This window comes from Lissotriton helveticus, chromosome 1_1 (assembly GCF_964261635.1).
Source record: "Lissotriton helveticus chromosome 1_1, aLisHel1.1, whole genome shotgun sequence".
In the NCBI taxonomy this organism is placed as follows: Eukaryota; Metazoa; Chordata; class Amphibia; order Caudata; family Salamandridae; genus Lissotriton; species Lissotriton helveticus.
The window spans coordinates 1,729,924,699-1,729,950,190 of record NC_136057.1 but is presented as its reverse complement, the minus strand read 5'-3'; the positions used below and the strand labels follow the sequence as shown (position 1 = coordinate 1,729,950,190).

At 49.2% G+C, this 25,492-nt stretch overlaps 1 protein-coding gene across 1 annotated transcript in view; it reads right to left on the bottom strand.

The window, feature by feature from the left end:
• Window positions 1–25,269, bottom strand: part of RDH5 (retinol dehydrogenase 5) — a 140,413-nt gene extending 115,144 nt beyond the window's left edge. Inside the window, exon 1 of the mRNA XM_078689182.1 lies at window positions 24,123–25,269. The gene's annotated coding sequence lies outside the window, so the exon portion shown is untranslated. The remainder of the gene's footprint in view (window positions 1–24,122) is intronic.
• Window positions 25,270–25,492: the final 223 nt, after the last annotated feature.

The following is a 25,492-nucleotide window of genomic DNA, read 5'->3' as shown; positions in this document are numbered from 1 at the left end:
GACACACCAATCTATAATGAAGTACCAAGTGCAAATGCAAGAAACAGTAATCCTGAACCAATTGGAACAATTGACAGAACTGCATCCGGCTACTTCATAAACTTCGATGATTCCTCTGAAGGCTTCAGTGAATCAAAGACACAGCCATCATCAAAAACCTTTAAAGATAAAGCTAAAGAACTATTGAAACAACTGAAAGAAACATATCTGGTTTCTCCATGGCTTGAATTTTGGGTGGGTTTTGGTGCATTTATCCTCATACTTTGGCTCATCATGGTACTAACTTTGGGACGCTTCATTGAGGGAAAATATGCTAAAATGGACACAGCAAGTCAGAAAATCAACTTGATCCTCAAACCACACACATCTTCACACGTCGAGAAAAGAGAACTTTCTTCAGCCAATCCTATACCGGGTGGGGTAGCATGGGATAACACTGACTATGAAATTTATGGTCCGGTCGAAATCCTGAAATATCCACACCAAATTAAGATCTCATTGAGTGACTTTGTAAAACCAAGCTCATTTGCTGATGATTGGGACTTCGAAAGCATTAATAATATGATGTCTGACTTAGTAATGTCTGCTAAATTTACCAAACATGATTATTTGCAGGGTTCTACAAATTATGATAGTATGTACTGTTATAACCACTATGGTAACCATTTTTCTACATAGATCTGCACAACCTAGAAATGTTTTAAATTATAATCAATGGGAACATTGTGCAACCCCTCCAAAAGGAAGCTCAAGAACCGTTTACGACAAATATTCATATTTTTCAGGTTTTAACATAAGTAATGCTGAAACATTTTATTTCAAATTGTCAAATAAGACAGGGATGAAGACCATGATAACCAACACGAAATTGATATATTCAGACTCATTCTTTGAACAAATGAATACTTTTGGTTTTGATTATTGGGACAAAAATGTTGAATTGAAAAGTGTTTGGGGTACAAAAGAATGGCAAGTACAGGGTATAGAATCTTTGTTTAGAGCCTGCATGATCCCAGAACAAATTATATTTTTAAATGACACTGTTCAACAAACCACCTGTCTTGGCCTAGCCAAAATCAAAGACTTAAATAAACCGTCTATTCCAAAACCAACAATGAACAGCAATAGTTCTACAGAAGAAGAGATAGACGTAAATTATGTATTAAACCAAAACAGAACACATCCAGATTGGAAACAATGGTTGAACTGGCCCACAGATACTAATAACTGTCAAGACAGATTCCTGAACAAAACACAGGGGTTCAAAATGACCAGGCCAGACCCTAGATATCCTCAAAGACATCACCCAGGGATAATAACCACCTACAGTGTGGGCAAATTATGCCTTCAATGGCTACAAACTTCCACACTGGCAGAAATTAAGCAACACCTAACTTTACTTACTAATGGTGCTGACTTGCGTGATTTCACTATGGGACCACGCAAACAGCGTCAAAAGCGTTTCATAGCAGCCTCAGTATGTGCAGCATACAATGAGGCCTGGAAGGTTACTCAAATTGAAACAGCAGAGAGAATACGGGAAATTGACCGTATTAATTTGGAAAAATCACTTTCTGTAATGGACAATGGGTTAATGACTCTGTCCTCCAGAATTTTTTCTTTGGACAGCATTGTGTCTTCAGCAATCAACATATTATCGCAAGACTTACTGTTATTACAACACGGTCAGTCCCAATTGCGTTCTATTGTACAGCTTGGCTGGACGTTACAAAATCTGCGTTCAGGCTATGTGCCTTGGCGTTTAATCAACACAACGTCACTATTCTATATCTTTAACCTTACTGATAGACAAATCAGTATGGCCCAAAAGGGAGCTGATTATACAATCCTGAGCATTGAGAAACTTGAGAGATTACCAGTGACAATGTCAGAACGACCTGTCAGTGAATGGATAATACATGGGATAATAAATATTCCAATTTCAACCTTCAGGTTTCAATACTGCCAAAAATATATACAGGCTGGCATGTACGAGAAATTGGGAAAGGGGTACATTAAAACAACATGGGACCTGCCCTATTCACATGCATGTGTCAGTAATAAAGGACAGAAAGTATTTCTTAGTGGCAATATTTGTGCAATGTCACTAAGCGGTACACTTCTGTGTAACGGAATTAGTTTGCACGGAGCCTGTGAAGGGAACTCAAATAACCTTTCATGTCACCAGCAAGGCGCACCTGCAACAGAGATAGAACCATTCTTTCAAAGACTCTATAATGGGAGTTACATTCTAATTGTAGATCGCAGATGTTGTAGTCTTATGCCCGGGACTCCTTATCTCGTAACTACGACTGCGAAGGTCAAGTGCTGTGGACACTCATTGTTCCCCAGCTCCTTTCCAGACAGGGAGGCAAGGGCATGGCCCAACTTGAAAATTACTTCTATTCGAATAGATACTTTAAGCAGAATGAAAACAGTGCTTCTTCAGACGCCGACCAGGCTCACGTCATCAAAAGAAACATATGATCTACAAGTCGCAAGGACGACTGCAGAGATACATTCATTGTTATCAACTAATTCCCCCATACATTTCGCAGAAATCCTGAATGAAATCTTAAATATTTCTGATACCAGTGGGGTCTCACAAGTATTTAAGACAGTATTTTCGATGGCATTAACACCATTCAAAGCCATACTGGGTATTTTTCCAGACTTCGTCCATTCGATTTTTGGCGGACTTCCCCTCATTTTAGGACTGATTGCAGGAATCCTATTCCTAGTCCTTATTTTTCGTTATGGCAAACCATGTCACAGACAAAACACCTGCGACAAGGGAAGAAACAATCCTAGCCATTGGATACCGGGACCGGATATCAAGAATCCTGGGACTATCCCGGCTTAGAGACCTGAACATGACTTGGTTTCTATCCTTTCGACCTATGTGGCAACGATGTGTTTTACCTGTATTAAGGTGCCTGCTATGCGGAGAAGAATGCGTGTTAGACACCTGTCTGACGCTACAATCGGATGCGCCAATGGATGCAGAAACATTGTTGAGTCCGATCAAGGCTCATGCTTTGTGCTGCCCTCAAAGGCTACCAATCCTGATGACGGCATTCGTGGAAGCTTCACCACTACGATTAAGGGGTAGTGAAGTACAAAATGAAAGCAGCATCGGTCAGGTACGACCTTCTGTCAGCAATCCAAATCAGAATGTCAATGGAGACAATCATGCGCATGAATGCATGGTTACACCTATTTCCGAGTTAGTGGAACTCTCCCAGGAAGCTGTTGACAACTTTTTCGAAAGCCTAAATGATATGATGTTCTCACCAGAACAGAAATAGGGACTTTTGAACAAACTCGTACACGGCGTTCCCTGAATTTGGCCTTCAACTTTAATAATAAAGTCACATGAACAATTTTCCCTCCAGTTCACGGACAGCAATTTTTTCAGCAGCCCCAAATTATTTTTTACAATTTTTCGGGACACTTATCTTCTGCTTAAAGTGAGAAACTATTCCTAGAGAACTAAGATTTCTACTTTTAGACTGCTTATAGACATTAGCTGCCCGCTGGTATGTTCATTGTTATTATATTCTGTGATGAAGTGGTCTCGAACTTTTTTTTTGTATTAAGAGCCATTTCATGTGTAAATCTCATATACCAAATAGCAATAATGTATACAAATGCGTTATTACTTTAGCATTATTCTACAGCTTGAGCGCATAATATACATATGACTGCATTTCTTCCGTATATTTGAAAATTTCAAAATGCATTTATGTATTTTGGGGTGGTAAGGTATACACAATACTTTATAATATATTGTACTATGTTTTACTATGCATAGATTAGTAAATATGACCATAGTTAGCGGGGAGTGGGTGTGATGTATTCCTATAGGTTCTGAATCGATCCCCCTATTCCTGACCCTATTCTGGTTAACAAACCAACAAGTTAACTAGCAGTCAGCCCATGAGGCAGCAAACCCCCATGATGCAGATACCGTTATCTGACGAAGCCACACTACGGCACAGGAACGTGTTATCTGATTAGGTCATAACGCTTGCGATCTAATTAGACAAGCAATATTCCTCCAGCCCCTGATAAGGCATACGGAGTTCTCATAACAAATCAAACCTATGACAACCTGGGAAAAACCCTGCGGCCATTGTTTTGATTTCACCAAGAACTTCAGCAAAAGAATGTGCTAACGACCTGGTCGTATGACATCCTTATTGACGTATCTATGTCCATCCTTACGTCAATCTCGGCACCTTAAAGGTATAAATATTACCGATATTGCCCTATGCAAACACACGCGGTGGTGACGAGACGGAGCAGCCATACTTGCCGAAGCCCAGAGCAGAGCAGACCCCGCTGGCGCAGCCCCGCCTTCCTGATGCCCTGAGAACGAGACGCGCTGCTTTCTCCTGCCGAGAAATCCAGCACCGGCGTTTCCGGGTAGCCCTCGCAGGCAGCCTGGAATATCGAGAGCAGAGAAGAGAGATACCATCCCTCATTCATCCTAACTTCCAGGTACAGAACTGAATAACCCCTCGCAGAGAATTCTTTAGTCAGTCACTTGGCAAAAACAAACTTAACTTAAACTGTAACTTTCTATTCCCGCCCACGTATTAGGCTTAGGTCAGGTACACGGGGTAGGCGTATCTAGAAACACCAGTTGAGTACGTTTAGTCAAATGTATATGTGTATGTAATATATTTTATTCATTTTAAACCTTCATATGGCTTAGAAACCATATCAATGTTTTTACAGTATTATTTTATACTTCTGCTTTTAATGTATGCACTTTACTTAACGATAAGTATTGCAATAATATCGATCCATTTCTCTTGTACGAGAAAAGAGACTGATCAATAAATAACATCTTTTATTGAACACGCCCGTCTCTTCCTTTTCTCTACAATCTGATGAGACTAAGAATGCACGTACTGACTGAGTAAAATAAATTGCCTTTTGTTCACACGACTCTCGAGATACACTCTTGATTAGGGGAGAGCAAAGTTGTCATGTTCTATGGTTGTCAGAAACTAAATCCCTTCTTGTCTAATCAGGGAAGTTAATTCCTTCCTGAACATTCGAGAAAGTTTCTAGTGAACTCTGAGCTAGCTGGCAAACCCAAAACTTTAAGTCTAATATCGACAGTAGTAGACCTAGTTAACGTCTGGTCTAGGCCTATACTATTGAAGGTATTATTCCAATGCGCAGAGCCTATTGGGATAATAGGAACTACACTACAGTTCTATAGAAGCATGACATGCCTACACCACCCAGTCTCCACTACCCATGGCATGCCTACCTCATCTAGGGTCAACTGGGCTATCCCATGGTATGCCTACAACACCCAGTGTCCACTAGGCAATCTGATGCAATGCCTACAACGTCCAGAGTCCACTAGGTTATCACACAGCCTGCCTACAACACCCAGAGTCCACTAGGCTACCTAATGGAATGCCTACAACATCCAGGGTCCACTGGGCTATCCCATGGCATGCCTACAACATATGGTGTCCACTGGCTATCCCAGTGTGTGTCTACAACATCCAGGGTTCACTGGGCTACCCTATGGCATGCCTACACCACCCAGTCTCTACTAGGCTATCACACGGCCTGCCTAAAACACCCTGGGTCCCCTAGGCTATCCCATGGCATGCCTACAACATCTGGTGTCCACTGGCTATCCTAGCGTGTGTCTACAACATACAGAGTCCACTAGGCTATCACAAGGCATGCCTACAACACCCAGAGTCCACTGGGCTATCTCACAAAAGCCCAGGACTGGAAACAGTGTTCCTAAAGACCGAGGGCCTGATTACAAGTGGGCCTCTGTTTTGCGACCCCCGAGGAAACAATGGTCAGAATTACTAGTTTGGTTGTATTTAACACATCTGTGGATTATCAGATGTGTTAAATACCACAACCTTCATTACATTTCGGCAGGTCAAACATTCCGAAATGCACCAGAGGAAAAGTATACGTTGCACGTTATTCCCCAAAATCCCGCAATAGACTCCATTTATCACACCCAATAAATAACCTACCTTGGGGTATCAGTATTTATGAGGTGCAATAAATAGAACCTTCACTCATATTCAGGCCCTCAGAGGGGATTGGTCCCTCTAACCTGTACTTGTGTGCATTAGGAAGAACGTGAGGTCTGCACGCTCATACAGAAGATAAAGAAACCTGCACCTGTACACTAGCAAAGCTGGCGACATACACATATGAACCAGACAGTTTGCTAGCCCCGTAATTATGTTCAAAGAAGAGTGCGGTGCCTGCACTTGTGCATGTGATGGCGACGCAGCTTGCACGCACTTTGCCGCCCGTGCCGGTCCCTGCTTTTGCCACCCTCGGGGCCGCGCGGAGGAGCGGGGAATAGGGGGGAGGGGGTGGTCCTGCGTTTGCCGCCCTCGCTGCAAACTCATGTAAGAGCGGGGGGGGGGAGGGGGGGAGAGTGGCGCCGCCCCAAACTCGTGCCTCCCCCCCTTGCTACGCCACTGCTTGCATGTGTGCACTGAGACTCCCACAAGTCTTGTGTTCGTGCACGTAATCCAATGTGACCAGTACCTGTGGACTTGGAAGTTTGGCGGCCTGTACATGGAAAGCGAAAGCTGTGTGGTACATGGCAGGCACGTGTGCAATTTGAAGGCCAAGTGCACCATGAAGACGGTACGACCATGATTTATGCACCAAGCTTCTGTACGAATGTGGAAATGTTTTGGAATGAGGGCAGTGTACAGACAGACAGACAGACGGACGGACGGACGGGACGGGACGGGACGGGACAGGACTGGACTGGACTGGACTGGACTGGTATGGCTGGGCTAGAGTCTCACGACGGACACGACAAACGTGTGTTCTTCTCAGATCTACAAATGTTCTCAATGTTCTTGGGACCTGAATAATTCCTTAGTCTTGGTGCCCTATGTAGCCCATCCGACACCGAATTTTTTTTTCTCCTAAAAACAGGACTAAGTTCTGCTCCGAGACTTAAAATGGAAAATGTTCTTTTTTAGCCAGGGCCGGACTGGGAACGCAAAGCAGCTGTGGAAAATGTTGTAAGACCTGCTTCCATACAGTGCGTGGTGAGTGAGCGCAACGAGGAGGGTGGGGGGGGGGGGGAGGTCACACAAGGAAAACTGGGAAAAATGGCAACAATGGTGCATTCTTCAACAGGTTTGTAATTATATATTCAAGTGTATTAGCTTTAACGCATAGTAAATGATGGCCTTACAGTGCACCAGGATACACATACCTACAGACATTCTTAAGGAGAGCATTAAAAATAAGGTGTCAAGTGTGAAAAAATTTCTTTGCAACAGGCATGTTAACCCTCTGCACTACTTTAGATGAGTCAATGACACTAGACAAAACTCGACCCCTCTGCAGCAGGAACATTAATCACCAGGGTTACCTTGACATTTTTATTGTTTCCTGAAAAGTGCTGGATACAAAAGGAACTCTGCAGCAGGTGCTTATAAACCCATAACAAATCGCAACCACAGCACCCCTCCAGCTCAGCGATGAACCGATCTCCAGTAACAAAACAGGATCCCCCGGGAATAAAACCAGCTCTTATCCTTCCAGCCTCCCAGGAATACACCTGATGCCAGTCCGGCTTTGTTTTTAGTGGACAATTAGTGCCTCTGGGTCCAATGTACTTGATGCGGGCATGTGACACCTTACGGAAACATCTAGTACTGCACAGACACAGGATCCTATACAGGGAAATGTGGTACCGTACAGAGGAATTCAATGCTCAATAGGCCCTACAGGAGTAAGCAGTACAATACGAGTATAGTGGCTTGAGGTATCACAGGAGGGAGCATGGCACTTAATGGGCTCATATGCCACCGAAGTAGTATTTGACAGTGGATCAGGTAAGGGCAGATGGTATTGTGAAGGTTTGAGGCACATGACAGTTTTTGAAGACCTATAGAACTATACAAGGCACAGCACAGTGATATGTTGCCCTATAGGGCAGCAGTCGAAGTGCATAAAGAAAAGTATGGGAACTGTGATCCAGAATACAATGAGGGCAGTGTCGACCAGTGTGGGGGCAGGTCAGATGCTGCTAGATAGAACACAATATACCATAAACAGTTTGCTGCTTTTTCACTTGCAGATCACTGCATATAAAATATAATGCTTATACCCTAAATGAAAACTAAATGCCACGTACATTTATCTGTTGAAAAATAATTTTTCTGGTAGTCAGATGTTTGTGGCAGTAACCGGATGGTCATTGATTTGACTCCTTGTCCATGCACTGGGGAAATAATGATGTGTTTTTATAGGGCTGAAAGATCCAAGCCTGTGATAAAAAGCCTGCAATTATGTAACTTGTTACCTTAAAAAATGCATTACACACAGCATAACAAAGGTTACACACTGCATAACTAGGCTGTTGCAAAAAGATTGTGTTTAAATGTTTACAGTGCTTTAAAAGGTATGTTTTTAGAAATACGCTGATTGTACCCAGTGCAAACTTATAGGCTTCAATTAAAAGGACAGATTCCAGATTATTTCAATTAAAGCCTATATTGGCTCCCAAGCAGCCTTTAAATCTGTTGATTACCTAATTGCACATTTACATTTCTTTCAGGGTTTGCTTCTCCTTCTGTCACTTCACGGAGAAGAGACCCTTCTTCCCTGCTTTCATTCAATCTGTAAAAACAACAGTTGATGGACAGAATGCAGAACAATGTCATACATTCACCCCAGTACAGAGATCTGGGCTCAGACGTGAGTCCCATGCTCTCCACACCACTGGAGTCAAGCTATCCTGGCTGAAGACGGCTGATAGCCAGAAAGCGGTCCTAGGATGCTTGATTCCGGTCCAGGAAAGACATGGCTTGGCAGTTCGGTCTGGACTGTTCCCATGAGGCACAGGGTCAAGACTGATTTGCATATGGCCATGTCTGAACTGGGGTGGCTTGGTGAGCAAAATAACGATGGATTAAACCCAGCTCTGTGACTGGGGATGAATGTTTTGCCATTGTGCAACATTCCGTCCATCATCTTGTGTGTTTTGCTGTTCACCCTATGTGGGAAGGGTATGCCCAGACGTGGGTCCCGTGCTCACTAAGCCACTGGAGTCAAGCTATCCTGGCTGAAGACGGCTGATAACCAGAAACCGGTCCTAGGATGCTTGATTCCGGTCCAGGAAAGACATGGCTTGACAGTTCGGTCTGGACTGTTCCCATGAGGCACAGGGTCAAGACTGATTTGCATTTAGCCATGTCTGAACTGGGGTGGCTTGGTGAGCAAAATAACGATGGATTAAACCCAGCTCTGTGACTGGGGGTGAATGTTTTGCCATTGTGCAACATTCCGTTCATGATCTTGTGTGTTTTGCTGTTCACCCTATGTGGGAAGAGTATGCCCAGACGTTGGTCCCGTGCTCACAAAGCCACTGGAGTCAAGCTATCCTGGCTGAAGACGGCTGATAGCCAGAAACCGGTCCTAGGATGCTTGATTCCTGTCCAGGAAAGACATGGCTTGGCAGTTCGGTCTGGACTGTTCCCATGAGGCACAGGGTCAAGACTGATTTGCATTTGGCTATGTCTGAACTGGGGTGGCTTGGTGAGCAAAATAACGATGGATTAAACCCAGCTCTGTGACTGGGGGTGAATGTTTTGCCATTGTGCAACATTCCATCCATCATCTTGTGTGTTTTGCTGTTCACCCTATGTGGGAAGGGTATGCCCAGACGTGGGTCCCATGCTCACTAAGCCACTGGTGTCTGGCTGAAGACGGCTGATAGCCAGAAACCGGTCCTAGGATGCTTGATTCCTGTCCAGGAAAGACATGGCTTGGCAGTTCGGTCTGGACTGTTCCCATGAGGCACAGGGTCAAGACTGATTTGCATATGGCCATGTCTGAACTGGGGTGGTTTGGTGAGCAAAATAATGATGGATTAAACCCAGCTCTGTGACTGGGGGTGAATGTTTTGCCATTGTGCAACATTCCATCCATCATCTTGTGTGTTTTTTTTTTCCATTCAATCTGTGGCAGCTCAACCACTCAGGGACTTTTTTAAATGTATTTTTTAAAATAAAAATTATGGGAACTGTTTTGATCCATTGAATGAAGCTTCGGAACGTTGTTGCCCTGTCCCCCTGCCCACCTGCTCTGCTATAGGGGCATCTGCCTATTAGGCACACATGGCACACTCTTACAGCATTTTTCACTGTGGGTAGATAAGCAGGAGTATATGCGTTCACGCAGCATTATACAGCAGTACATTATTTCACTTGTGAAAAGTAAAGGTGTACATGGCATCACGCCGAGGCACAGGTCCGTGAGTGAGGACTCTGGAACTGTCCAGAGCACAGGGAAAAGTGCAAGCACATATATAGTGCATGTATGTAAAAGGGGCATCATACACAGCAAAGGAACACTGTGACTGAGGCATATGCCAATGCCAGGGACAGTGGGCATCTGGCACATGCGGCATTCCCAGTACTTAATTTGAGCCAGTGGTTTCCGGTGCGCGGCACCAGCACTTAATTGTCAGCACCAGGACTTCTGAAAGTCTGCCACATGGTGGTGCTGTGTATCTCATTTAGAGATCAGGACAAGAACAGTTGTTTATTCGTTCAATATAACATGAAAATGAATCAAATCTACAGCCCAAGCCATTCTTATAGCATTGGGGACATGGAATTGTCTGAATTGTCACACTTGTAGCAGTGTGATTGCTAGCAGTTATGTTGGTACTGTCATTGACAACCGGTCCGGTCCTCGGATGCTTGATTCCGTTCTGGGAAGGACATGGCTTTTGTAGTTCGGACTGGACTGTTCCCATGGGGCAACAGGGTCAGAGCTGATTTGCATATCGCCATTGTCTAACCCAGGGTGGTGTGGAGTGCAAAAAAACGATGGATTTGGGCCCAGATCTTTTGACTGGGGGAGTGTGTGACATTGATCCACATTCAGTCCATCACTTGTTGTTTTTGCAATTGCCGCCCTAAGTGCGCTGGGGATGCCCAGACGTGGGTCCCAGGCACTCCACACCACTTGGAGTCAAGCTAGCCGGGCTGAAGAGAGGTGTTACCTCGAAACCGGTCCGGTCCTCGGATGCTTGATTCCGTTCTGGGAAGGACATGGCTTTTGTAGTTCGGACTGGACTGTTCCCATGGGGCAACAGGGTCAGAGCTGATTTGCATATCGCCATTGTCTAACCCAGGGTGGTGTGGAGTGCAAAAAAACGATGGATTTGGGCCCAGATCTTTTGACTTGGGGAGTGTGTGACATTGATCCACATTCAGTCCATCACTTGTTGTTTTTGCAATTGCCGCCCTAAGTGCGCTGGGGATGCCCAGACGTGGGTCCCAGGCACTCCACACCACTTGGAGTCAAGCTAGCCGGGCTGAAGAGAGGTGTTACCTCGAAACCGGTCCGGTCCTCGGATGCTTGATTCCGTTCTGGGAAGGACATGGCTTTTGTAGTTTGGACTGGACTGTTCCCATGGGGCAACAGGGTCAGAGCTGATTTGCATATCGCCATTGTCTAACCCAGGGTGGTGTGGAGTGCAAAAAAACGATGGATTTGGGCCCAGATCTTTTGACTGGGGGAGTGTGTGACATTGATCCACATTCAGTCCATCACTTGTTGTTTTTGCAATTGCCGCCCTAAGTGCGCTGGGGATGCCCAGACGTGGGTCCCAGGCACTCCACACCACTTGGAGTCAAGCTAGCCGGGCTGAAGAGAGGTGTTACCTCGAAACCGGTCCGGTCCTCGGATGCTTGATTCCGTTCTGGGAAGGACATGGCTTTTGTAGTTCGGACTGGACTGTTCCCATGGGGCAACAGGGTCAGAGCTGATTTGCATATCGCCATTGTCTAACCCAGGGTGGTGTGGAGTGCAAAAAAACGATGGATTTGGGCCCAGATCTTTTGACTGGGGGAGTGTGTGACATTGATCCACATTCAGTCCATCACTTGTTGTTTTTGCAATTGCCGCCCTAAGTGCGCTGGGGATGCCCAGACGTGGGTCCCAGGCACTCCACACCACTTGGAGTCAAGCTAGCCGGGCTGAAGAGAGGTGTTACCTCGAAACCGGTCCGGTCCTCGGATGCTTGATTCCGTTCTGGGAAGGACATGGCTTTTGTAGTTCGGACTGGACTGTTCCCATGGGGCAACAGGGTCAGAGCTGATTTGCATATCGCCATTGTCTAACCCAGGGTGGTGTGGAGTGCAAAAAAACGATGGATTTGGGCCCAGATCTTTTGACTGGGGGAGTGTGTGACATTGATCCACATTCAGTCCATCACTTGTTGTTTTTGCAATTGCCGCCCTAAGTGCGCTGGGGATGCCCAGACGTGGGTCCCAGGCACTCCACACCACTTGGAGTCAAGCTAGCCGGGCTGAAGAGAGGTGTTACCTCGAAACCGGTCCGGTCCTCGGATGCTTGATTCCGTTCTGGGAAGGACATGGCTTTTGTAGTTCGGACTGGACTGTTCCCATGGGGCAACAGGGTCAGAGCTGATTTGCATATCGCCATTGTCTAACCCAGGGTGGTGTGGAGTGCAAAAAAACGATGGATTTGGGCCCAGATCTTTTGACTGGGGGAGTGTGTGACATTGATCCACATTCAGTCCATCACTTGTTGTTTTTGCAATTGCCGCCCTAAGTGCGCTGGGGATGCCCAGACGTGGGTCCCAGGCACTCCACACCACTTGGAGTCAAGCTAGCCGGGCTGAAGAGAGGTGTTACCTCGAAACCGGTCCGGTCCTCGGATGCTTGATTCCGTTCTGGGAAGGACATGGCTTTTGTAGTTCGGACTGGACTGTTCCCATGGGGCAACAGGGTCAGAGCTGATTTGCATATCGCCATTGTCTAACCCAGGGTGGTGTGGAGTGCAAAAAAACGATGGATTTGGGCCCAGATCTTTTGACTGGGGGAGTGTGTGACATTGATCCACATTCAGTCCATCACTTGTTGTTTTTGCAATTGCCGCCCTAAGTGCGATGGGGATGCCCAGACGTGGGTCCCAGGCACTCCACACCACTTGGAGTCAAGCTAGCCGGGCTGAAGAGAGGTGTTACCTCGAAACCGGTCCGGTCCTCGGATGCTTGATTCCGTTCTGGGAAGGACATGGCTTTTGTAGTTCGGACTGGACTGTTCCCATGGGGCAACAGGGTCAGAGCTGATTTGCATATCGCCATTGTCTAACCCAGGGTGGTGTGGAGTGCAAAAAAACGATGGATTTGGGCCCAGATCTTTTGACTGGGGGAGTGTGTGACATTGATCCACATTCAGTCCATCACTTGTTGTTTTTGCAGGTACTGTCATTGACAGCGCTGGCAAGGGCAATAGGTGTCAGAAGCTGTGGCTGCCTCCTGTTGAGGGCCCTGGCACGTACTTTTTTTTTTTTTTACAAATTAAGCACTGGTCATTTCATGTGGTATGACGCACTGTAAATGAACACATGGCACTGTATTCGACATACAGCACAGTGTGGCAGAAGTTGCACTATCCTGTGCAGGTGGCACTAAGCGCACAAACATAGTAGTGTTATGGGTACAGAGGGGTATATACATTTATAGAAGACAACATGACATGGTCAATGGCACGTGGTTACTATGCGGTGTCACATCACACTATGGTCAAAATCCGGCCCTGAGGCGTACCTGTGGAGGTGTATGAGTGGCAGGGAACTGCATGAAGCACACATCACTACATCTATAGAAAAGCCACGAAGGAGGACTGAGCCTGGGGGTGAGGGAGGGTTGAAGTGAGATGTATGGCTAGAGGGAGTGGGACTGACATTTAGACTAGGTGTAAGCTTTCAGTTCTGAACATGAGTTATTGGACACTCCAAAATCCCCGTTGATATGTGAGATAAAAGTGTGGAAGTGTATCATGAGCTCACACTTAAACTGTTTGTAAGGCTCCGGTATTACCTGCTATTTACAATGGATGCTTAGAAAGGGGCAGCCCTCAGGAGATGCTGGAGACTTCGTCAGTGAGCGCTCCATTGACTTGCATTGCATGGGGTCTCATCGACTTGCACCATCAGAGATTCCATCGACTTGCATTGAAGGAAGATTCCCATTGGCGTATTTTGAAATGGCGGCTATTGACCTGAACTCGAGAATTCCCACTAAATTCCACAGAGATGCATCCCATTGACTTACCTTGAGAGTGATTCCATTGACGTGCATTGGCAAGACTTCTTTCGAATTACATCGTAGGAGGAATCCTTTTGACCTACATTGGGAGCGAGACACAGACTTACCTCAAGACAGATCCCATGGCGTTGGAGGCAGAGAGATGGCTGAGGACAGACCCAGTTGACTTGCCTTACAGATGAAACCCCATTGACTCGTGTAAGGTGGAGGGACGGATCCACTTGTGTGGAAGGATGCAGTGCAAAAGATCCCACACTTTGTGAGAAAATGTCTGAAACATGTGTTAAGAAGTCTGCTGTATCAGAGTTTGATGGGAGAAAACATGTTTCCTCCTCCCAATGGACAGCCTTTCTTCCCTACTCTTGTTAGAGGATATAGATTGGCTGGGTGAGTGAGGGGTGTGTGGGAGAATTATACAGGAGTGATTAGATCATGTGCTGGGGTGGATTCACTCTCATTGATTACAATCACTCTCCCACCACATCACAGTATAGGCTTACCAGTCACCGCTCTGGTGTCGTCCTATGGAGAAATCCAGAGTGGTGGTGCATTTTGCTTTTTGAAAGAGTTTCATATAGTCAGTGCCTCTAGAATTATGCTGCAGTGGATAACACAATTATGTGGCATGGTTGACTAAATTATGTGGTATGCAGCTACCTCCCTACCACTGGCGTATGAAAGTAGTTCTATCCATTTAGAAACAGCCCTGCAGGACAGTGATGTAATATCCATAATCTTAATGCAAGCAACTGGGAGAAGCTGTAAAATTCAAGAAAATGACACCCTACAAAGAGAAGTAAAATGTTGGACTCCCCAAGAGCCTTGTTGAAATAGCTACTGCTGGTGTAGCTTTAATTTAAGCAAAAATATATTCATGAACAAGATGGACTCTTCATGTGAATCTTTTTTAATTACATTTACATAGGAAAGGATTTTTTTCACACGGCAGACAAAGGCTCTTTTCCACTCGATCATATACGGGCACTATGGGTGTCTGAAAAACATTTTCACCTTTTTAGTAGTTTTTAAAACAAATAACAGATGAAAAGTGACCAGCTATTTTTGCAACGTTTTCTTCTCTGTTGCACCATGTGTGTTTCGTTTATTTGATAACGTTGGATCCAATAGAGATAGAAACTTTTTTTCTTTAAATCTGCTATGTATGCAGTAAATGCTGAATAGATTGCAAGTGCAGCCAATCCTTTACTACAAGGCAAGCGCTGCAGCTGCTGAATCGAATAACAGGCGCTGTATATAGCGCATCATTGATATTGATATCGCTTCTTGGTGCTGCGTTCTCCTCAGCTAGCAGTTGGCTGCTTGAGTGAGGGTTTTTCCAAGAAGTGAACCCCAAAAACAGACAGAGGTTGAGGAGTGCGGCCTTTGCTCAATTCCAGTCGTGCATGCATTTCCCTGTCCCAAGGCCATTCTTTCTGTCGTAGGGCCAACCTATCTCCAGTCCAACTGTCAGTGTCTCTTCTGTCACACTGCCAAAGTCTCCTCTCTCCCAGTGTCTGCCCCAAGCCAGTGTCTCTTCTGTCGCAGAGTCTCGTCTGTCTCTGTGTCTCCCCTACCCCAAAAGCTCCCAGTCGTGGTGCCTCCCCTGCCCCAGTGTCACCATTTCCCTTGTCAATATCACCCCTGTCCCAATTTCAATGTTTTTCCCATCCCAGAGCCTCTTCTGTCACAGAGACTCCCCTGTCCCAGTATATCTCAGTGTCAGCATCTCCCCTACCATGCCTCCCCAGTACTAGTATTTCCGTGTCCCATTTTCTGGGTCTCCTCTGCCCCGTGTCAATCTCATCAGCCCCATTGTCAGTCTCCAATGTCCCACTCTCGGAGTCTCCTCCGCCCCGTGTCAGTCTACTCTGCCCCTGTGTCAGTCTCCTCTGCCCCATGTCAATCTCCTCTGCCCCGTGTCAATCTCTCTGCCCCTGTGTCAGTCTCCAATGCCGCTGTGTTCATCTCCTGTGCCCCTGTGGCAGTCTCCAATGCCCCTGTGTCAGTTTACTCAGCCCCTGTGTCAGTTTCCAATGCCCCTGTCAGACTCCTGTGTTCTTGTGTCAGTCTCCAGTGCCCCTGTGTCAATCTCCAATGCCCCTGTGTCAGTCTCCAATGCCCCTGTGTCAGACTCCTGTGCCCCTGTGTCAATCTCCAATGCCCCTGTGCCAGACTCCTGTGCCCCTGTGTCAATCTCCCCAGTCCCTGTGTCAGTCTCATCAGCCCCTGTGTCAGTCTCATCTGCCCCTGTGTCAGTCTCCAATGCCCCTGTGTCAGACTCCTGTGCCACTGTGTTAATCTCCAATGTCCCTGTGTCAGACTCCTGTGCCCCTATGTCAATCTCCCCATCCCCTGTGTCAGTCTCATCTGCCCCTGTGTCAGTCTCCAATGCCCCTGTGTCATATGCCTGTGTCAATCTCCAATGCCCCTGTGTCAGACTCCTGTGCCCCTGTGTCAATCTCCCCAGCCCCTGTGTCATTCTCATCTGCGCCTGTGTCAGTCTCCAATGCCCCTGTGTTAGTCTCCAATGCCCCTGTGTCAGACTCCTGTGCCCCTGTGTCAATCTCCCCAGACACTATGTCAATCTCATCAGCCCCTGTGTCAGTCTCCAATGCCCCTGTGTCAGTCTCCAATGCCCCTGTGTTAGTCTCCAATGCCCCTGTGTCAGTCTCCAATGCCCCTGTGTCAGACTCCTGTGCCCCTGTGTCAATCTCCAATGCCCCTGTGTCAGACTCCTGTGCCTCTGTGTCAATCTCCCCAGCCCCTGTGTCAGTCTCCTATGCCCCAGTTGAGTCTTCAATGCCCCTGTGCCAGTCTCCAATTATCCAGTGCCAGTCTCCTCTGCACCAGTTCAGTCTCCAATTCCCCATGGCCAGTCTTCAGAACCCCTGTGTCAGTCTCCAATGCCCCTGTGCCCGTCTCCTCTGCCCCTGTGTCAACCTCCTCTATCCTGTGTCAGTCGTCTCCTCTGCCCCTGTGTCAGTCTCCTCTGTCCCTGTGCCTGTCTCCTCTGTCCCTGTGCCTGTCTCCTCTGCCCCTGTGCCAGTCTCCACTGCCCTGTGTCAGTCTCCTCTGCACCAGTTCAATCTCCAATGCCCCTGGGCCAGTCTTCAATGCCCCGTGTCAGTCTCCAATGCCCCTGTGCCAGTCTCCTCTGCCCCTGTATCAGTCTCCTCTGCCCCTGTGTCAGTCTCCTCTACACCAGTCAGACTCCAATGCCCCTGTGCCGGTCTGCAATGCCCATGTACCAGTCTCCTCTGCCCCAGTTCAGTCTTCAATGCCACTGTATCAGTCTCCTGTGTCCCTGTGACAGTCACCTCTGCCCTGTGCCAGTCACCTCTGCCCTGTGTCAGTCTCCTCTGCCCCTGTGTCAGTCTACTCTGCCCCGTGCCAGTCTTCAATGCCCTTGTGCCAGTTTCCATTGCCCCTGTTCAGTCTCTGCCCCAGTTCAGTCTTCAATGCCCCTGTGTCAGTCTCCTGTGCCCCTGTGCCAGTCACCTCTGCCCTGTGTCAGTCTCCTCTGCGCCTGTGTCAGTCTCCTCTACACCAGTTCAGACTCCAATGCCCCTGTGCCAGTCTGCAATGCCCCTGTGTGAGTCTCCTCTGCCCCTGTGTCAGTCTCCTCTGCGCCTGTGTCAGTCTCCTCTACACCAGTTCAGACTCCAATGCCCATGTACCAGTCTCCTCTGCCCCAGTTCAGTCTTCAATGCCCATTTGTCAGTCTCCTGTGCCCCTGTGCCAGTCACCTCTGCCCTGTGCCAGTCACCTCTGCCCTGTGTCAGTCTACTCTGCCCCTGTGTCAGTCTCCTGTGCCCCTGTGCCAGTCACCTCTGCCCTGTGCCAGTCACCTCTGCCCGGTGTCCGTCTCCTCTGCCCCTGTGTCAGTCTCCTGTGCCCCTGTGCCAGTCACCTCTGCCCTGTGCCAGTCACCTCTGCCCTGTGTCAGTCTCCTCTGCCCTGTGTCAGTCTCCTCTGCCCTGTGTCAGTCTCCTCTGCCCCTGTGTCAGTCTCCTGTGCCCCTGTGCCAGTCACCTCTGCCCTGTGCCAGTCACCTCTGCCCTGTGTCAGTCTCCTCTGCCCCTGTGCCAGTCACCTCTGCCCTGTGTCAGTCTCCTCTGCCCTGTGTCAGTCTCCTCTGCCCCTGTGTCAGTCTCCTCTGCCCCTGTGCCAGTCACCTCTGCCCTGTGCCAGTCACCTCTGCCTTGTGCCAGTCACCTCTGCCCCTGTGCCAGTCACCTCTGCCCTGTGTCAGTCTCCTCTGCCCTGTGTCAGTCTCCTCTGCCCCTGTGTCAGTCTCCTGTGCCCCTGTGCCAGTCACCTCTGCCCTGTGTCAGTCTCCTCTGCCCTGTGTCAGTCTCCTCTGCCCCTGTGTCAGTCTCCTGTGCCCCTGTGCCAGTCACCTCTGCCCCGTGCCAGTCACCTCTGCCCTGAGTCAGTCTCCTCTGCCCTGTGTCAGTCTCCTCTGCCCCTGTGTCAGTCTCCTGTGCCCCTGTGCCAGTCACCTCTGCCCTGTGCCAGTCACCTCTGCCCTGTGTCAGTCTCCTCTGCCCCTGTGCCAGTCACCTCTGCCCTGTGTCAGTCTCCTCTGCCCTGTGTCAGTCTCCTCTGCCCCTGTGTCAGTCTCCTGTGCCCCTGTGCCAGTCACCTCTGCCCTGTGCCAGTCACCTCTGCCCTGTGTCAGTCTCCTCTGCCCCTGTGCCAGTCTCCTCTGCCCCTGTGCCAGTCTCCTCTGCCCTGTGTCAGTCTCCTCTGCCCTGTGTCAGTCTCCTCTGCCCCTGTGTCAGTCTCCTGTGCCCCTGTGCCAGTCACCTCTGCCCTGTGTCAGTCTCCTCTGCCCCTGTGTCAGTCTCCTGTGCCCCTGTGTCAGTCTCCTCTGCCCCTGTGCCAGTCACCTCTGCCCTGTGTCAGTCTCCTCTGCCCTGTGTCAGTCTCCTGTGCCCCTGTGCCAGTCACCTCTGCCCTGTGTCAGTCTCCTCTGCCCTGTGTCAGTCTCCTCTGCCCCTGAGTCAGTCTCCTGTGCCCCTGTGCCAGTCACCTCTGCCCTGTGCCAGTCACCTCTGCCCTGTGTCAGTCTCCTCTGCCCTGTGTCAGTCTCCTCTGCCCCTGTGTCAGTCTCCCGTGCCCCTGTGCCAGTCACCTCTGCCCTGTGCCAGTCACCTCTGCCCTGTGCCAGTCACCTCTGCCCTGTGTCAGTCTCCTCTGCCCCTGTGCCAGTCACCTCTGCCCTATGTCAGTCTCCTCTGCCCTGTGTCAGTCTCCTCTGCCCCTGTGTCAGTCTCCTCTGCCCCTGTGCCAGTCACCTCTGCCCTGTGCCAGTCACCTCTGCCCTGTGTCAGTCTCCTCTGCCCCTGTGTCAGTCTCCTGTGCCCCTGTGCCAGTCACCTCTGCCCTGTGCCAGTCACCTCTGCCCTGTGTCAGTCTCCTCTGCCCTGTGTCAGTCTCCTCTGCCCCTGTGTCAGTCTCCTGTGCCCCTGTGCCAGTCACCTCTGCCGTGTGCCAGTCACCTCTGCCCTGTGTCAGTCTCCTCTGCCCCTGTGTCAGTCTCCTCTGCCCCTGTGCCAGTCACCTCTGCCCTGTGTCAGTCTCCTCTGCCCTGTGTCAGTCTCCTCTGCCCCTGTGTCAGTCTCCTCTGCCCCTGTGTCAGTCTCCTGTGCCCCTGTGCCAGTCACCTCTGCCCCGTGCCAGTCACCTCTGCCCTGAGTCAGTCTCCTCTGCCCTGTGTCAGTCTCCTCTGCCCCTGTGTCAGTCTCCTGTGCCCCTGTGCCAGTCACCTCTGCCCTGTGCCAGTCACCTCTGCCCTGTGTCAGTCTCCTCTGCCCCTGTGCCAGTCACCTCTGCCCTGTGTCAGTCTCCTCTGCCCTGTGTCAGTCTCCTCTGCCCCTGTGTCAGTCTCCTGTGCCCCTGTGCCAGTCACCTCTGCCCTGTGCCAGTCACCTCTGCCCTGTGTCAGTCTCCTCTGCCCCTGTGCCAGTCACCTCTGCCCTGTGTCAGTCTCCTCTGCCCTGTGTCAGTCTCCTCTGCCCCTGTGTCAGTCTCCTGTGCCCCTGTGCCAGTCACCTCTGCCCTGTGTCAGTCTCCTCTGCCCTGTGTCAGTCTCCTCTGCCCCTGTGTCAGTCTCCTGTGCCCCTGTGCCAGTCACCTCTGCCCTGTGCCAGTCACCTCTGCCCTGTGTCAGTCTCCTCTGCCCTGTGTCAGTCTCCTCTGCCCCTGTGTCAGTCTCCTGTGCCCCTGTGCCAGTCACCTCTGCCCTGTGCCAGTCACCTCTGCCCTGTGCCAGTCACCTCTGCCCTGTGTCAGTCTCCTGTGCCCCTTTGCCAGTCACCTCTGCCCTGTGCCAGTCACTTCTGCCCTGTGTCAGTCTCCTCTGCCCTGTGTCAGTCTCCTCTGCCCCTGTGCCAGTCACCTCTGCCCCTGTGCCAGTCACCTCTGCCCTGTGTCAGTCTCCTGTGCCCCTGTGTCAGTCTCCTCTGCCCCTGTGTCAGTCTCCTGTGCCCCTGTGCCAGTCACCTCTGCCCTGTGTCAGTCTCCTCTGCCCTGTGTCAGTCTCCTCTGCCCCTGTGTCAGTCTACTCTGCCCCGTGCCAGTCTTCAATGCCCTTGTGCCAGTCACCTCTGCCCTGTGTCAGTCTCCTGTGCCCCTGTGTCAGTCTCCTCTGCCCCTGTGCCAGTCACCTCTGCCCTGTGTCAGTCTCCTCTGCCCCTGTGTCAGTCTACTCTGCCCCGTGCCTGTCTTCAATGCCCTTGTGCCAGTCACCTCTGCCCTGTGTCAGTCTCCTGTGCCCCTGTGTCAGTCTCCTCTGCCCTGTGTCAGTCTCCTTTGCCCTGTGCCAGTCTCCTTTGCCCTGTGCCAGTCTCCTTTGCCCTGTGTCAGTCTCCTCTGCCCCTGTGCTCTGTCCCAGTGACGTTCTAATGTTAGTGTCTTTCTCGAGCCAGTGTCTCTCTTGTCTCGTGGCGGTCTCTTCTGTCCCAGTGTCAGTGCCGCCTCATCCCAGTGTGTTCTCCTCAGCCATGTCGCCGCTGTCCCAGTGGCTCCTCTGTCTCAGTATTTCTTTCTTCCAGACACTTCCCTGCCCCAGGGCAAGAGTCTCCCACTGCCACAATCATCAACTTCCCTCATACAATGTCTCTGTCCTAGCATTAGTGTCTCCCTTGTCCTAGGGCCTCCCTACCCCACTGTCTGTATCTGCACTGCACCAGTGTCAGTCTCCCGTGTCTCCCCTGTGCCAGTGTCACTGCGTCCCAGTGCCTCCCCTGTCCCATTGACAGCATTTACCCTGCTCCACTGTCTTCCTGCCCCAGTTTCAGTGTCTCTCATATCCCACTGACACTGTCTGTCTCCCTTGCCCCAGTGCCATTGTCTTCCGTGGAGAAGTGTGGCTCAATGGTTAGAGCAGCAGACCCTGATGCAGAGGTCTGGCCCGGGACCAGGGTTCAATTCCCGCCTCGGCGGCTCTTGGACTCAATCTCCCCGGACCTGATAATTCTCGCCTCGGTGCCTATTCTAATCATGGGTCCCACTCTGTGACTCTGGGCAATAGCTTGCTTAATCTCCACAACGGCCCCAGCAGCGCTTGGATGCCTGACCTCCACCTTGGGGGTGCCCAGGAGTGGACATTTCACAGGAAAGCCAGGATGGGTTCCACAGTGGTATGAGTGCAGCACTACGAGGCCTCCGGGTAGAAGTGCGCTATATAAATACAATACATTTACATTCTGTCCCAGAGTCTCACTGTCCCAGTGCCTCCCCTGTCCCAGTGCAAGCGTCTGCCTGTCTCAGTGTGTTCCCTGTCGCAGTGAATCCTCAGCATGTCTCCTGTCCCAGTGGCAGCACTTACCCGGCTCCGGAGCAGCTCCATTGCCTCCCAGACCCAGAGTCTCACTGTCCCAGTGCCTCCCCTGTCCTGTTGTATTTCCTTGGTCCAGTTTCTTTTTTCTGAGTGATGCATTTCCTCTAACAGTTCAGAAGAATAAGGAATAGGGTGCTGGTCTCCTCTGCCATGTTTCATCAGTTCCCCATACACTCCATGAATGAGTGTGCACTCACTGAGCAAAGAGCCCTCCTAACAGGCGGTGACTTGAGCTGTTGCTCCCTCCACACATTGCCACCCCCAGCTTACCTCTCCTCACCCAGAAGAGTTTACTCCTCACCTCTAAGGACTTGTCCCCGAAGAGTTGATCTTTGAGGACAAGTCCTTAGAGGTGAGTGAATCTCAATGAGAAACTGTCAGAGCTGGAGATTTTTAAACATTTTAATTCCAGTGCCCATGTGTGGGAACTAAGGATGTATGATGGTACAACGCGGTATAAAACACCGCAGATCATCACAACGCAGGTTTTACAACGCAAGTCGTTACAACGACTTGCGTTGGAGAGCGCTGGACTTAGGAGTAGTGTAATTTACTATTCCAACTCCAGTCTACATACAGTAGGGAAGGTGTTGGATAGTAAATTACACTATTCCTTGTCCTAGAGCGCCCTCCAGCGCAAGTTGTGGTAACGACTTGTGTTGTGAAACCCGCGTTGTAATGGCACTGCGGTGTCATTACTGCGTCATAAAGGATGTTTCCCGGGAACTAACAGTGTCCCCCAGGGGCTCATCCTTGCCCCAGTTAAACTTGGCAAAGAGTTGCCATATCACTCTGTGTCACAAACGCACCTTATGACTAGTTCTAAACTTTAATTTATAGCCATAGTACATTGTGCGGCTTCTAATTAAGGTTCCGTTCAGCTGAAAACACTGGGCTATCACAGCTGCAAGCAATGATTGTAAAAGGAAAGTTAAAGATCAGAAAAAAGATGGGCCCCTGTAACATGGCACCATAGGTAATTCAACGTTTACGTTGGAACCCAGAGGTTTCAACTAGGGGCATCAGGAGCCTGGGTGCTTTCTGGTTCCTGCTTTCCAGGTGCAAAAGGCGGCGGCGAACGGACTGAGAGGAGGCGGTACCTTCAGGCCAAGTAGACGGCTCTGAAGGTAAGTGCTTTATTTTTTATTATATTAAATTACACCCCATTCCTCCTTCCCTGCCCTGCCACCCCCAGTAAATAGCAGCCACCACTGTAGATAATTCAACCTTCATTTTGAAACCCAAAGGTTTGAAGTAGCCAATCAAGAAATCCCCACAGAGCAGGTCACAGCGTATGCATGTAGCTCAAAATTCCTGAAATGACCCTATTACACATTGTTGTGTAATTAAGTGGCAACATTTTAGTATGAACTAATGAGAACAACGGAAATAACCAGAATTTAAGCAGCTTTTGTTAATGGCCCTTGTGTTCTTTGCGCTATTTTTTTGTGTGTGAAATGGGCCCCCATGTCGAAGATGTACACGCATTCACCCTAAAATATTTACTCCTAAATTTTACGTTATTACAGAGAAGCAGATTAGTTTGCGCTAGATACCCCCCCCCCCCCTAAAAAATGCAGCTTAGTCTTCTGTCTTCTCTGAACAAAAGACACGAGTGGAACCTGGGGAAGGGGGAACCTGGGGAAGGGTATGTTACAACACTCCATGCATTTCTAACCCAAAAAAACAAAAACACTCATACCTGTCCATCGCAAGGCGACAAACGCAAAACTCTAAAACGATGAAACCCAGAAGGAAGCAATCTACCAGAATCTTCAAACACCTCCCCCTGTAAAACAGACTCGACTCTAACTCAGAAAATAGATATGAACACTCTTCAACGCAATTGACCACCCACCTTCTTCATCATCCCAAAACGTAAGCTCTTGTGGTGTAAACTGAAGTTAGCCTATCCCATCTTTGCTCCTATGTAAACACACACAGCCCCATCACACCTATCTTCCTGGGTGGATCTCCACAGATCCTATTCAATGATACTGGTCTGAAATTGTTCTTCACTCTACACTACTTGGCTGTTTTTCTTCACTCCCCAAACTCACCTCTGGGCAGTGGTCTGGTTTTTTTCTGTAAGGTAGGTTTGCACTTCATAAAATACCACAAGTGAAACAAAATACTGACCCCCCTTACCTGCCTGGCCTCCCCAGAAGTGGAAGAAAGGGGTGGAAGAGCAAGAACTTCTAATGGGAAGCTGACCGCTGTCCCCTTGAAGGGCTTTCTTTGACGTTGAAGCTGCCCGCTGGATGCTGGTATCTTTGACGTCGAAGCTGCCTGCAGTCTTCAAGGTAGCTGGTATCGTTGACGTTGATACTGCCCGCAGTTTGCTGGTATCTTGGTCTCTTTGAAGTCAAAGCTGACCACGGTATGTCAGATAGTCGGTATCTTTGATTATAAGTTGATCCGGTGTGTCTTTGATATCAAGGATAACTGGCGAATTGAGGGGTACTAGTATACAGATTAGTCGATGACCTGCCTGGAAGCTCTTGGTTGACACACAGCTTTGGCACCAAAGCTGCCAGTCATGTCTGGGCCTGTGGCTATTTCTGGAGTCAAAGCTATGCTTCTTGTTGGGTGGTGGTTATCTCCGGTGCTAAAGCTCTCCAGCATCGCCTGGATGGCAGGTGGTTTTGGTTGTGAGTCTGGGTGAGGGGTATTTCTTATGCTGGTTCGGCTTGGTGACTCCTGAATGGTGGATATCTTATGCATCAAATTCTCATTATGTTTTAGATGGTGGTAGGGTATTGTATGTCGTAGTGGACAATTTTCCCTGTGTAGGCAGGCAGTATGCTTGGTGTCAACAATTACTAGCGTCTCCTAGATGGCATATGTCTTAGATGCTAAGCTACCCAACATCTGCTAGAAGAAGGTATCTCTGACTTTGAAGCTGCCATTGTCTCCAAGATGGCGTGTATCCTTGTTGCTAAGTCTTCTCTGGTGGTGGGTGTCTGATGCTGTCTCCTGGGTGATGGGTATCAATCGTGGTGAGGCTACCAGGGTCTCCTGGGGGACTGGCCTCTTTTGAAGTTGAAGCTGCCTTGCATCAACTGAATGTCTGTCTTTCTGGCTTCAAACCTGCCTAGCTCTCTTCTGGAGGTGGGTGGCTGGCCAGGGTCTCCCAGGTGCCTGGAGGATAGAGTGGGGCTCTGGTGTCAAAGCTGCAATGCGCCTCGTCTGCCCTAAAAGCGCCTATCTCCCTTGTGTGGGTCTATCTCCACTTCAGGCCTCGCACACCAGGCCGTCTCTGGCTCCAGAAGGAATGGGAGAGTCACCAGCCTGCAGGCTCTGTGCATTAGGTTTATAAGTGTTGGACTTTGTGCTGGTCGAGCCGGCGGGGGCGGAGGCTGCGAGTTAACCCGTTCCCCGACGCAGCCTGAAAGCCGCTACGAAGGACGAACTCTCACATGAAAACAAAGCCGACGGATTTATCTGCGAGATATCACGTGTTTCAGCTAGAAAAACTGAACATGCCATTCATTGGATTCAAGGCGCTACAGCAAACT